Below are 14,006 nucleotides of genomic sequence, written 5' to 3'. Positions count from 1 at the left end.
TCTCCACACGCCCAGAGGAGCACAGGGGCAGGCAGAAACCAAATTAAGGACCCGGAGGAAGGGGGACCTTGCCCAGTCCCCTCCAGGGCTGTCCCAGCAGAGCCTCAGCCCCAGTGTCCAGATGTGAAACCCATCCCCATGAGCCATGGGGAGCAGCTCCCCAGGTCACTTTTTGGACTAAGGGTATTGCTAGCTGGGGGTGTGCAACTTGTTGGGGGAGGCAAGGGAAAAGCTTTTGGGGATTGCACAGGACTTATTATGGGATGTCTAGGAGAAGAACCAAAGGTGGAAAAAGGCAGGGATTTAGGTGATATGGGAAGGAACAAATGTGGAACATGAAGGGATAACAGAATAAAAGGGTCTGTTTGCATGCTAGCAGAGGCTGACCAGGACACTTGCCTGGCCATGTCCTGCTCGTGACCAGCACAGTCTGTCCTGTCTCCTCATTAAACTCCACCTTCAGGTGTTTACCAGTGAGAGGCTCTTTACTCCCTGTGTGTATGGAGGGGTCTGTGGTGCTGCAACTGGAGCAAGCGTGGGTGCGATTGCTAGCAAAGATCATGCCAGATGAGACAGTGAGTAGGTGAAGTGGCCAGGATGGGTTTGGAGGTCTCTGAGGGCCACCTCTAGGTCTGAGAGTGGCTGCTGGTCTGTAGGGGGAAGGGCACAGTGGGGTGGCTATAGGGACCAGGGGAGTCCTGGACAGCTCTGTATGTGTGTGTGTGATGGTTTGTACTGGTAGCTGGAGTGGGGTGCAGCCTCGAGGGCTTGTATGTCCAGGTGGAAGCAACTGGGGAGACTGGGATCCAGGGGTGGCTACTGGACAGACTTGAGTGTCTGAACCCAGCTACGGGAGGGGTCCACCTTGGACATGTAGATATATTCCTGTTAATGGACCTCCCTCCTGCTCAGCCAGAGCAGCGGGCGGGATGGGGCTGTTAGTGTTGGTGCAAGCGCTCTGAGTGTCTGTCTGGGATCTGTATGTCCAGCCATATATGTGTATATATATGTATGTATGTGGTGTATATGTGTGCTCCATGTGCATGTGCCTGTTAGAAAAACACATTCAGCCTTGCTATTGGATGGACCTGGGGGCATGGAGCAGCAGCAACCTCTCCTCTCTTGGGCTGCTGGATTTGGCGTGAGATATTTTCCTCTAATAATACTATGTGTCAGTGATTTGTCTTGTTCTGGGTAGGCATTCACCTCTCGTGGTAGTGAACTCTCCTGACTTGTGACACATCTGTGAAGAGTATTGTAAATTGTTGATGCTCTGTCCTGGAATCAAAGTTTATTATCTTTTGAAACAATGAACTTAAAAACTTTCTGAAGATTAGAGAACATAAGAAATACCTGAGCGGATCTCAGCAGGGCCCATCTGGCCCAGCATTCGGCCTCCAACAGAGTCAATAGCACGTACTGTTTAAGGACAGCATGTGAGCCTGGACACTTTCTGCAGTCCGTTCCCCTCATGCTGTCCACAGGCATTGGATTAGGGCTGTCTGCATCTAGACATTTATGGAGCTGTTATCCATGAATCCTTTTGATTAAATGCTGTCTGCGTCCAGCATAGTCTGGCAGCAAACTGCAGAAGTTCACTACCAATCACGTAAAAAAGAACATTATTCTGTCTTTTTTCTCAATTTCTGAGTAGTTTCAACAGGTATCCCCAGTTCAAGCATTGTGCCATTTGTTAAATAACAGTTCTACAGTCACTTTGTCCACTGCCTTTGTGATTTTATAAACCTTGTCCATGTCCCGCTCAGCTTTCTTTTCTCCAAACTCATGACTGGTTTAGTTTTTCAAGGGAAGGTTTGATACACACTGTCTCGTACGGGCACCAGGACTGTGAGGTTGCTCTACGTATTTGTAAAAGATGGAAGAGAAAAAAAAATAAGTGGGTAGATGGTAAAAGCAGACTTTTCAGTACAGTGAATTGTCAACAAACTAGACTTGCTACTAACTATTTTTGACAAGTTTTTGTTTAGTGGATCGTAGATGAGTGGTATTGTCATCCAAACATAAAAAACTTGACGTGTGAAGTATTGCTGTCTGCTCTTGTTGCTGTTGGTCTTGCAGAAGTAATATTGCTCTGGATTATTTTTTTGTGATGGATGTGTTGAAGCTAAAGACAAGCTAACCTCTGCTTTCAGGTGTTTGCTCTCACACATGGGCCAGTAACACCTTTGCACAAGGGAAGACAACTTCTCTAGTGTAAACTTAACGATGTGCTCTGAAAAGGATGGGGTTGCAAAGATTAACGTGTGTGATGGTAGCTTTCAGCATCTCAGAAGTCAGAGAGATCGTTGCTTAATTTTTGACTCCTAATCTAAATTCATATGGCTGGCAATTGAAAAATAAATTTTTATATAGAAAATTGATATAGAAATAACTGAGATAATAAGGCTACTCGTTTCAAATGAAAAATGTTCTCTGCCATTTCTTTTTTAGTTTCTTAAATGTCTGAGTAGATAGATTTCTTGGTAATATGAAGTAAACGAAGTGATTTATTTGAAGCTTTAGAGTCTGAAGGCCACTGAAAAAAAAAATACACATTTTGAGCTAGAGAAGTAAACAAAAATGTGCACGTATTCGCATAAGTTATTTTAAATCACAATCCAGTGCATACAGATTCACGTGAAGTATGTTCATGTATTTTTCCTCTTTGTTAATTTACTTTGTCTTTCAGTTCATCTAGATCACTTTAGATTTGTTTATTTCCTATTTGAAATGAACAGGGAATGTAATTTTGTGGAATTTATCACAAGTTAACTGCTGCTCTGTCAGTAGCATCAGTGGCTCTGTATTTGCAGGGAGGAATATGAGTTTAATCACGCAGGGTTTCTGTTGACTAGCATTGTGCACTGATAAATCATACTTTATCCATGTGTGGGATTTAAGTTAAATTTAATTGACTACAAAAAGATATGTATTTAGCACCTCATTTTTGCCATTAGCTGTAGTAATCCAATTAAGTGTAAATTGGAATAGGTCTCTATTAAGCTCAGAGGAGACAGTAAATGAGCAGACGTAGTTTTCAAGTTTACAGACTTTGATTATTTAGTATAAAGTTGCAACTGGAAGACCTACATTTTTATTTTTTGGAGTGATTGTCCACAATGACATTCAGATTATGGATATTCACATGGCTTGTCACTTGAGACCAGAAACATGTTCATTAGGGGCCATGCTCACCTTCCCGCTCAGTGAGTATGTAAGGTGGATAATTCTTGTGTCATTTCATTTTCTCTCAACTGCCCAGTTGCTGCTCTGAATTCTCAGTAGGAAAAGCTGTGCTTCTCTTTAGCTTTGATGATATCTCCCAAGGCTGTTTTACACCCCGGGTGTACCCCTGCTTTGGGGTTGAATTTCATCTTCTGGCACATGTACAAAGTTTCATTAGTGTGACAGAGAAGGTCTTGCTCCCTTCGAGTGCTCCACGTGGAGTTCTTTAAAACCTGGAAGGGATGGTGAGCTTGAACTACAGAAGATTCCTCCTTGAGAACTCAGTGAAAGCTTTCTCTGATGTGGGACCCAATGGGTATCATGGGCTGGAAGGCAGTTAGCCGAATCTGGCTGCTTTGTCTTTGATCTACCGCTGGCCATCCTCCTAAGAAAGCCATCCCAAGAAAGTCTCTCTGTCTTCTCCCTTCCAGACTGGTAAAGTCAAGTCCTCTCTGATCCTTGTGATTACCACAGAGGCTTCTGATTTGGTCATCCCCAGAACCAGTTCAGCCACTGAAGGCCAATATGAAGCACTGTAAGCATTTGTTTTCTTCTTTATCTGTTGCAGCAGTTCTCTGCCTATCATAGCAGTCTGGCTCCACCAAGACTGTCATTGCATTCTTTAGGACTAGTGGAACTAACTTGGTCATCTCTGTACTTGGCACCAATGATGCTAAGGCTGCCGCCTAAATCTCTATCTTGGCTTCTGAAACTGTTCAGGGAACAGAAGTTGGTGACAAACTCCAGCAACACCAAGGTTTGCCATAAAGTGGATGGCAGATCCCCAAAAGAACCATCTCATGGCCTGATGTATACTCTGCATTACCCACCGACCCTGGGATCTCTCTCGCTGCTAGGAGCACTATTTTGGACTCAACTACACCATTTCAGATAACTGCCTCTTGCCATGTCACAGCCAAAAGGATCGATGATAAAGGCTAGATCAGATGGAAAATGGATTTCCTCATTCTACTTCTCAGTCGTGGCGATTGCTGTGTCCTCAGAGTATGAGGTGGTCTGGGATGGTCTGGGGACATGTGTGTGTTCCTCAGCCTCATTGCAGTTTAGACTTGCAGAATGTCATAGTTGTTTGTCAGGTGTCAATTCATCCCTCTGAATAAGCTGCTGTTCTTGTTTGAATTTCTGCTCAAGTTTTTGACTTTCTGCAGTGTCATGGTTTAACCTCAGCCAGCAACTAAGCCCCACACAGCCGCTCGCTCACTCCCCCACAGTGGGATGGGGGAGAGGATCAGAAAGGTAAAAATAAGAAAACTCATGGGTTGAGATAAAGACAGTTTATTAGGTAAAGCAAAAGCTGTGCACACAAGCAAAGCAAAATAAGGAATTAATTTACTACTTCCCATGGGCAGGCAGGTGTTCAGCCATCTCCAGGACAGCAGGGCTCCATCACATGTAACGGTGACTTGGGAAGACAAACGCCATCACTCTGAATGTCCCCCCTTCCTTCTTTCCCCAGCTTTATATGCTGAGCATGACATCATATGGTATGGAATATCCCTTTGGTCAGTTGGGGTCAGCTCTCCCAGCTGTGTCCCCTCCCAGCTTCTTGTGCACTCCCAGCCTACTCACTGGTGGGGTGGTATGGGAAGCAGAAAAGGCTTTGACTCTGTGCAAGCACGGCTCAGCAATAGCTAAAACATCCCTGTATTATCAACACTGTTTTCAGCACAAACCCAAAACAGAGTCTCATACCAGCTGCTATGAAGAAAATTAACTCTATCCCAGCCAAAACTGGCACACGCAGGAGAGGGGGAGATGGGTAGACTGTCTGTACCTATTTCTTGAATAGGTAAAATTTTAAACAGTTTACTGCAGCCTGTATGCAATATAACAAATGCATCCTGAACTCAGACTTCCAGTCCCTCTAATGGGGGGGATCAGGGGCTCAGAGGCACCTGCCAGTCTCCTCTCCTGATCTCTTCCCTGGACTGGCAGGTATTTCTCTGTCTAGCTTCAAGGAGAAACCTGTTTTCAACTTACCTTATTAGGAGTCAGAGGCTTTGTAGTATCCTGCTGTCTCAGCAGTTGCAGCTGACTTTACTCAGACAAAGCATGGGAAGATTTACTTGTTGTATACCACCTTTCCTTCAAGGTCTACGCTCCATAGCATGGACAAGGATCCATGTTCCAGTGGCTCTCTTTGTTACAGCACTTCTGGTCTCACCCCCAGGAAAGAGGATGTCATGAATAGCAGAAAGGAATAAGCTGTCAGTTAAGTTTCAGATCAGTGTGTTGTGTTGGTCCCCTCCAGATTATCAATTCTGATAGAGTGAGTACTCATTTTGGAGTACCCACTTGAGCTGAAGGAATCAGGTCTGTCCTTAAACTGTGTTAAGGTCTATTTAGCACCTATTTGAGTCTATCATTTGCCTATCATCCAAGTTGCTATACTTTCTCACTCCATCATTTTCACATTCCGTAAAGAGCATTGTCACTTTCTTGCCTGCTGCTGGAGATGCTGCACGTGGAATTTGAAGACTATGCTATGTATTCTCCTGCATCCTCCATTTCAGATCCTCAGCATAGCTGTTCACTTCTTGGTCTGTGAAGATGGATTTTTAGGTTGCTCTCACCTCTTCCAGAAGTCCAAGCTGTCCAAGACAGATCTATCTTGATGATAGAGTTCCCTTCCAGTATCAGAATTTCAACCAGATCAGTTCTCTTTCCAGGGTCTCATTCTTCGATATTAGTAGTGCCCTCTTAATTTGCATTCTTAGATACAGAAACATTGTTGGCAGGTCCAAGAGTTTTGTCCAGCTTGATCAGTGGTTGTTTAAATTGCGGCAGGCCCTAGCAGTATTTGCTGAGAAACCACCGAGACAGAACCATTCAAACCCTTGGTTTGGACTCCAGCAAGGTCCAAGCAGCTTCTGGGGTGCTGTTGAAAAATACCTTTATTTCCAGCCTCTGTCATGGGGGTACTTAAAGCCTCTGTCTGCACTTTCAGAGGGTGCTAATTAATCTGTCTCTGAAGCCTTAAGGTTGATATGGCATTTGGTGGAGTGGCTCTGTAGTCACTGTTTGCATGCAGGACTGAGACCTTCCATTTGCCGGCTATCATCCACATATAACTGTGTGGAACCACCCATCATGTAAATGTACATTTGAGCTATTGTGGAAAGAAAGAGTAAAGAAATGAGAGATTATGTTCTAGCAGCGAATATTCTCTGAGCTGCACAATCCACATGCACATATGTTCTCCTCCCACACTTGCAGTCCCTTCATAGTAGTGCGTTGGCATGGAGGAGAGGCAACTGAAATTAAATGCCCTTTACCTTATTTGCCCATCTGCTGTTTTTTTAACCAGAATATTATTTTTCTAGTAGATTGAACAGCACTGAGATTTAGGTGAGGAAGTTTGTCATTATAAATTGAAGCACGAGACTTAGGTCAGAAATGTAGGTTCTGCTGCAGGTTCATGGTAGACATATTTTGTATCTTCAGAGTCCTTCCAAAGCCTCCCTACCTCATCATCTCTCTTGTAAAATGAATGCACATTATTGACAAAATTACAGAGGGAGTTTCAAATACATTATTATAAATACACCAACGTTCTCCCTGGTTAAACGTTGCACATGTCATACCTTAAAGATTGATGCCCTTGTTGTGCTGCAATGTCCCAGCTTACAGACAACTCTCATTGGCCCACCGCCTGGCCTCAAAGGAGCGGCCAGGTTCCTTCCCTCCTCTCCCCTCCCCGCAGGCACTCCCCATCCCGCTTCCTGCCGCTGCACCTCTCCCTGCCAAAAAGCGCTGCGTGCTGGTGATGTACCCTGCTCCCTGGGTCATCGGCTGTGGGCGACACTGTATTCTTTCGTTCAAGGGAAATAGGAAACGGAATGAGAAGGGGAGAGATCAAACAAAAATCTGGAAACGTGGGCTAAACTATTCAAGCATTTTGATTTACCGGCTTAGAGTGACCTCATCCTCCACAGATGTTTTGCCGAATTTTTCCTGTAGGTTTGCAAGCATGTGAGCTTTCTGGATTCTTTGCTGCTGTGGTACCCATGTACTGTCATTAGACTGAAATATTTTCTTCCCATTTTGGATTTGTAGGAAACTGTGCCTTACCTCTTGAGCAAGACATGTGACCAAGATCCAAAGTTTCATTTGATTCTTTTAATCTTTCTGTCCTTATCTTAAGCAACCATATGGGCTAGAAATACAGTCGCTCTAAATGGAAGTATATAATCGTCAAAAGTTGCAAGTTACGGTAGTGTCCTGTTTGCTACTTAATGCTGGTGAGAGGATTAGCTGGCCTTTCTATTTTTCTGTTGACGTACACCAGATCTACCTACCTTTTACTTTCCAAATGTTCAAAACTACAAGCTAGCAATGGTATTTCATGCAATTCAGTTGTGCATTTTCCTGATGTCTGATTCCATTAAGTGTTTGTGTCTACATTAAGATATGTCAATACATATGTCTGAGAGGTAATTTATTTAAACTGTTCTGTGTAAGTCAAACTATAAGGCTTTAAATCAAGACTGAATTATCTTCCTAAAATATTTACAGCAGCTCAGGCAGCCGTGATTGGCCTAATGCAGGAACTGTTCATGTCTGTAGCTCATGTCATGCAAGATCTCGCATTTTCATGAAGTCCCATCTATTTTTAAAATCTCTGGTGTTTTCACATTGAGAGAACATTGTATGCTGCTAGTAACAACAAAGATGACTTGAAAGGTCCTCTCTGTCTTCAGGCACATTCAGTGCAGGGTTTTCTGCCCACAAAGGACAGTGAGAAAACTCTCCTGACTTCTGTGGGAGCAGGAAGAGTCTCTGATATCATTTCACCTCATTTTTCATTGCTTTCGTCTTCAATAGTGAAGTACAGTTTAATGTCCTCATTTTACCAGTGGGTGCAAACTGATAAAAATGGAGGTGTTTACATGTTCTTTGCTCTGAGAAACAACGTTAGAATACGGGCTTAACCTGGGGAGGTTTTCTGGCTCCTGTAAACCTCCTGGGTTGTGAGTCAATGTCTGTATCTGTTATTTCTGTTTTAATTTTCCTTGGTTATTACATTTAGTTTAGACTACAAGCAGCTGAAATCTGCTCAGTAAATCCACTGCTGGTGCTAGACACAGCAAGAACTGGTATTGTTTTGACAGGCAGACAAACAGATTTACAGTTTTAAATTGAACATTTCATCCTTTGGAGCTGTTATGAGAACTTGGTTAAAACATTATTAGGAAGTTAAAGTAATAGTATTTTGACTTTTCCTGACAAGTATAGCAAATTTTTTGAATGACAGTTCAGCAAAAGATACTTCAACCTGCAAGTATCATTTTCAAAGGGACATTATACAAATTAACATTATAAAACAATTGTTGAAAAAGCATCTTTCTGATAGTAAATGGAAAGTGGCTATTTCAAATCACGGTACAGCGCGTTGTTAAATCAGTGGCTGTGTTTTCAGACGCAGTAACATTTTGAGCTTGACCCTGCTTTAGTGAATAGAGCTATTTCTTGCAAGTTTCTAAAATCTGAGGCAAGAACAAGCTCGTTTTTGTGGTGGGAGGATAATGAGCTAACGAACTAGCTAATTCAAGAGGCATACCTACGCGCATGTAGTAAATGCAATAGGTTGCTAATTTTAGCTGATGTGAGCTGGGAGCAAGCCAGTTGTGGAAATGCAAGATTTTTCACTTGTTAGCTTCCTTGTAGTCTGCCTTGCACATGAGTAATGAGTGTTGTTTTCATACTTTCCAGATACTCCTTTAGCTCAGGGAGTTGTTAATTTCATTTGGCCTCCTTCTGAAGGGAAAATATAATATATAAATGGATGGTGAGTTGCATACAGTGTACCACTCTCTGGTAGTTACATGCTACTGGCTGACCTGGATGGAGTCTTTCACAGGAATCTCCTAAAAAGGAGCACGCGTGTGTGTGTGAGAGGGTGCAAAGAGAGATGTGCACATCTGTGGAAAGGGACAGGCGAGGGTGGGGAAAGGAAAGAGCTCTGAGTAGCTCAGAGGACTCAGTGTTGAGTACCTCCCATTGGCGCTGAAGCAAACCTACCCTGAGGGAGATCATCCTTCCCACCTCTAGCATGCCAGACCGAGCTTCCATGGTTAGGACATTCCTGGTGTCTAGATTTCCATCAAATCAACTTCTGCTTTTGTCACTTTCACAGCGCCATTTAGTCCTAAAAGAAAGACCTGGCGTGTTAGACTTTTCCTACTGGCTTTGCCAGAGCTCCTGTTCCTTTCTCTGCTTCTAAATAGTGCAGTTGTTAGGTCTGAGCTCTTTGCTGCTCTTCGTTTCTCTTTAGTTGCTACAGCAGTATGGAAATTGCTCCATTTGATCCCTGCTTTTCAAATGGAAGATTATATTAATGCAGAGAATATGACTAAGGAGCTTGTTCTGTTTGAACATTATCATGTGCAAAGAGAGTTTAGGTAACATCTTGTTCCTTTCGTTTTTTTTTCCCCCCCCTCAGACTCATGTTTGGGGATTTTATGTTCAGTATCTCATCTGACCAGATAGCAATTGCTCGTTGCTGAGAACCCTTAAACTGGTTGCTGCCTCATGAGCCATTCTATAATTATGTTTTAATGACCTTTCTTCTTCTGTGTGTTACAGGTAGAAGTTGTACTAGTGATTTATTAGCCAAATCTTAACTTTCCAGTATCGATAATCCTTAAATTGCAAACAGATATCTTAATGGTGAAACTGTTCACAAGATTGCCTGACGTGTTAGGAAGATTTCCAGATGTCCCTGAGGTATTTTAGTTAATTTCTGGCAACATACTTTCTCTAACTGGTTATATTTAAACATCTTTATTCTTATGTGGATAACTGGGTGGAACTGGTTTCTGATTAGGCTTTGACTGGGAGCTCGTTAATTTGCCTTTGAGGAGGCATCCTGTCTTTTTTCATGTCTTTGGAGTGCCCAGTGAGGAAGAACTTCTCAGGCTGGGATTGCTGGTGATGTTAGCTGTCATAACGTTGTCTCTCCACCTGCTCATAGTCAACATGCTTTATCTTAACAGCCCTTAAGCAGTGATTACTTTTCTTAGTTTAGTATTAAGACGTCTGTGTAGATTAGGAATGTAGAGTTGTTAAATGGCTGTAATGCAGAGCCAGTAGATAAACTCCATAGAGCTACACAATATAGTAAATATTTTTAAATTTTTTGAGCATGTTCAAAACACTGTACTATACACCTTTGCTGAATGTTCATATATTGACAAGTTGTGTGAGTAGTTAGGCATTAACCATAGGTTGTATGGTCGGCATTTGCCATTCTTGTGTTGCCTTTCCTCTGTCTTTCAATGAAAAGTCCCGTGAAACTTTACAGTGGTTCAGCCTCTACTGGTTTCCTACACACATAATAGTGGGAAATCTCAATCAGTGTCAGATGTTAATGTTTCATTTTATATGTTTCATGTTGGGCTGGAAGTTAACTCTTTTGAGGGAAAAAAATAAACCATTTCACTTTGGTCAGAGATTTTCAGATGTGCTGAAACGTTGCATTTGATTCCTGTTCACATATGGATGTTGGCATTTCTCAGCTGAGATTCTAGTGTTAACCTCAGTGGCCCAACGTTTATTGCTGTTTGATCTTCATGGTCTTCCTCATTAAGCATGCTATTTTTATGGCTAAAAATCTGCTGGTTCTTCACTCAAGCCAAGAAGCTAAACGCACAAAATGAGACCAAGCTCCTACAAAGAAGGTCTTTCTTGGCCTTGCTACTGTAGGGCAGTTACGTCCTTACAGCCCGTCAGAAGTCTCGCCATCAAGGTTGTCTTCGTGTGAGTAGCCATGACTTGAAAACCTGCTGTCATAAAGACAGTCCCAGACTGCAACTTGCCATTTACTCTTTACCTATCCCAAGGCCAAATGAGAGTTGGCAGGCTCTCGTGTCTGGGATGAAACTGTATCACAGGGGAGCTTCCTGATAAGTCCAAGCTGTGTGCCTCAGGGCGAAGTTGTCTTGCTTAACCTTATGCTAAAATGTTATTGCACAATCTATAAAGCTAATCCAGTCTACCCTCACTGATGGTGCCCACGGTATTTCATCTAGTGCATGAGGGGTAGCCCAGAGTGCACCTTTCTCTGTGCTGCACCTTTAAACCCATCATTCGCTTTATTTCGCTTACTAGGTTCTCAGGGAATAAGCTTTTATGTCTTGAATAGATGAGTGGATCATTTCTGTACCTCTTTACCCTAGCTTCGGTCAGTCCAGATAGTTATTCTCCCCTTAGTGTCTCTTTGCAACTCAAGCACTGGTGAGAGAGGTGCTGAGATGTGGGGTCTGAGTAGCCTCTTGCTCATTCCCACACTAGCTCTGTCTCTCTCAGGCTAGTTTGAAATATGGGCAGGCCTATTCTTTCAGGAAAATGTTACTCAAAGGCAAGAAATACTTCTTCCCTTCCCTGGTGTTACCCTCAAACAATTCACTCCTGTTAATATAGAATTAGTGGAGGCAATAGATTGTATAGTTTAAACTTTACCACTTGTACTAAACATTATTAAATAATCTTTGCCTGTTCTTAACTATTGTGTACTTTTGGTAGCCAGCAATGTGGGTATTTCTTGGACTGTGTTTAGTTGAAAACCTATACATCGCGTACAAATATAATTTTTAGGTATAAAGCAATGCCAGCCACATCTGTAGTGATGCTAAAGCATCCGGTGGGACAAACCAAGCGCTTTTAGATTGCCTTGCTTTTGTTCAGGTGCCTGTTAGTTTTGCCATCAGATAAAGCGTGTGCAGAATCTACTAATGCGATTTTTTTGATGGTGGAAGTTGCAAATAGGAAAAGGAATTAAGCAACAAGAAAAATAGAAAAGCAGGATTCCTGGGGGGTGCTATTCCCCATGTAGCCAGAGAGTGTAGTATTGGTGTGTAGTCTGTGTATGTAGTATGTGTTCTGATCCATATGACTTAGTAAGGTGAAGAACTGTAGAAGCATGCACACAGTGTACTGGGTATAAACATGAGCAGAAGTACTTTGCAGACCTTCAGCTTTATGTATTCCAATCTCATAACAATGGAAATTGATTAAAACTGTGATACAATTACTATGATCAAATGACTTCTGTTATAAAGTGACTGGATCTGGGGACATGGGGAGAGCAGTGGATGTCATTTTTTACTTCAACTTTAACAAGGCTTTCAACACTGTCTCCCACTATATTCTTGTATCCAAGTTAGGGTGTTATGGTCCAGGTAGGTGGACAACCAGAGGAGTAATAAGTCTGGTTTCAACAGGTACAAAGGCAAAGCCCTGCACACGGGCAGGAGGAGCCCCTGGGCAGGACCAGCTGGGGATGGACTGACCAGGGAGCAGCTCCGTGGAAAGGCCCTGGGGGTGTGGTGGGCAGCGAGCTGGGCAGAGCCGGCATCACGCCTGGCAGCAAGGGAGGCCACATTCTGGGCTGTATGAATGAAAGCACAACCAGGAGATCAAGGGAAGGGATTATCCTCCCCCACTCAGCAATCTTTAGACCACGTTTAGATACTGTGTCCAGTTTTGGGCCCCCTAGTGCAGAAGGAATATCAAAAACCTGGAGGGAGTTCAGCATTGAGACACCACAACCATCAGGGATGGAGCACTTGTCCTGTGAGGAGAGGCTGAGGGACCAGGGCTTATTCAGCCTTGAGAAGAGGTGGCTTTGCAGGGGGTTATCATGAAGATGGAGTCATGGTGGGAGGATGCGAGGCAATAGGAATAAGTTGAAATGAGGCGCAGACTGGCTTGTTCCCCACGAGGACTGTCAAGCAGTGTTGCTCACAGCGGCTGTGTAGACTCTCTTATTGGAGGTTTCCAAGACCCTACTGGACAAAGCCCTAAGGACCCTGGTCTGATCCCATAGCTGGCCCTGATTTGAGGAGGAGGTTGGACTAGAGATTCGCTGAGGTTCCTTCCCACCTGAATTATCTTGTGATGTTACAAAATACTAATTTTTAAATTTGGGAAACTTACTTAGTGGTAGAGGTACTGGGTGAGATTTCTTGGTGTATATATCAACATGCATTTTCTCTACAATTAGCTTTAATATATGAACTTGAGATACACTTATTTTATGGGCTTACAAGGATGTAGAGAGCATTAACACTTAATTTGACTTTACAAAAATGTATGCTGTCATTTAGGTTAATGGCACTACTCAAATGAATGCTGGTACCACATATTAACGTAGCTGCACCTTTCCTAGAGCTTGTGTTAGTAGGACTTTTGCTATTTTGGTTAATAATGAGAAATTATGCTGATAAATTAGTCATTCCAGTAGGAAAAACATGGTGTGAAATGATCCTGAAAAGAGGATTGGGGAACCTCTCTCTTGCTGACAGCCAATACAATAGCTTTGATGGGTCACATATCAACCCAGAGCTTAGTGGTGTCTGTTCAAAACACCAAGAAAAATAATCATGGGTTTACAGGCAGTATTAAGTCATGAAACCATACTTAACCTCATCCACCCCTAGGGAATGGTCCAGTATTTGCTGATGTGAACATAAGGACAAACATTGGCATAGATGAACCCTTGATCCAATCCCTGTCAGACTGCTTTAGCCTTTGAATGTCAAAGCTCCCCTCCTGCCTTTTTAATTAATTGATGACAAATTGTGCTTTACATACAGATCAAGTGGGTTTTAAGGATCTACTCTGTACATGTTTGAACTGGTGTCCTCAGCAATAAAAGCTCTTAAGCATAGATTAAGCCTACTGACAGAGGTTTTCAAATATTGCTGCTGACTTGGAGTGCCCCAAGTCTTCGACTTGATTCCTGACCTCTAAAACGAGGA

At 42.9% G+C, this 14,006-nt stretch overlaps 1 protein-coding gene across 1 annotated transcript in view; it reads left to right on the top strand.

Moving 5' to 3' along the window:
• The window catches only part of HIVEP1 (HIVEP zinc finger 1), a 121,280-nt gene that overhangs the window by 70,033 nt on the left and 37,241 nt on the right, over positions 1-14,006 (top strand).

Source organism: Nyctibius grandis, chromosome 3 (assembly GCF_013368605.1).
Source record: "Nyctibius grandis isolate bNycGra1 chromosome 3, bNycGra1.pri, whole genome shotgun sequence".
NCBI classification, from domain to species: domain Eukaryota; kingdom Metazoa; phylum Chordata; class Aves; order Nyctibiiformes; family Nyctibiidae; genus Nyctibius; species Nyctibius grandis.
Note: the sequence above shows the minus strand (reverse complement) of the source record. Positions and strands in the feature narration are given on the sequence as shown.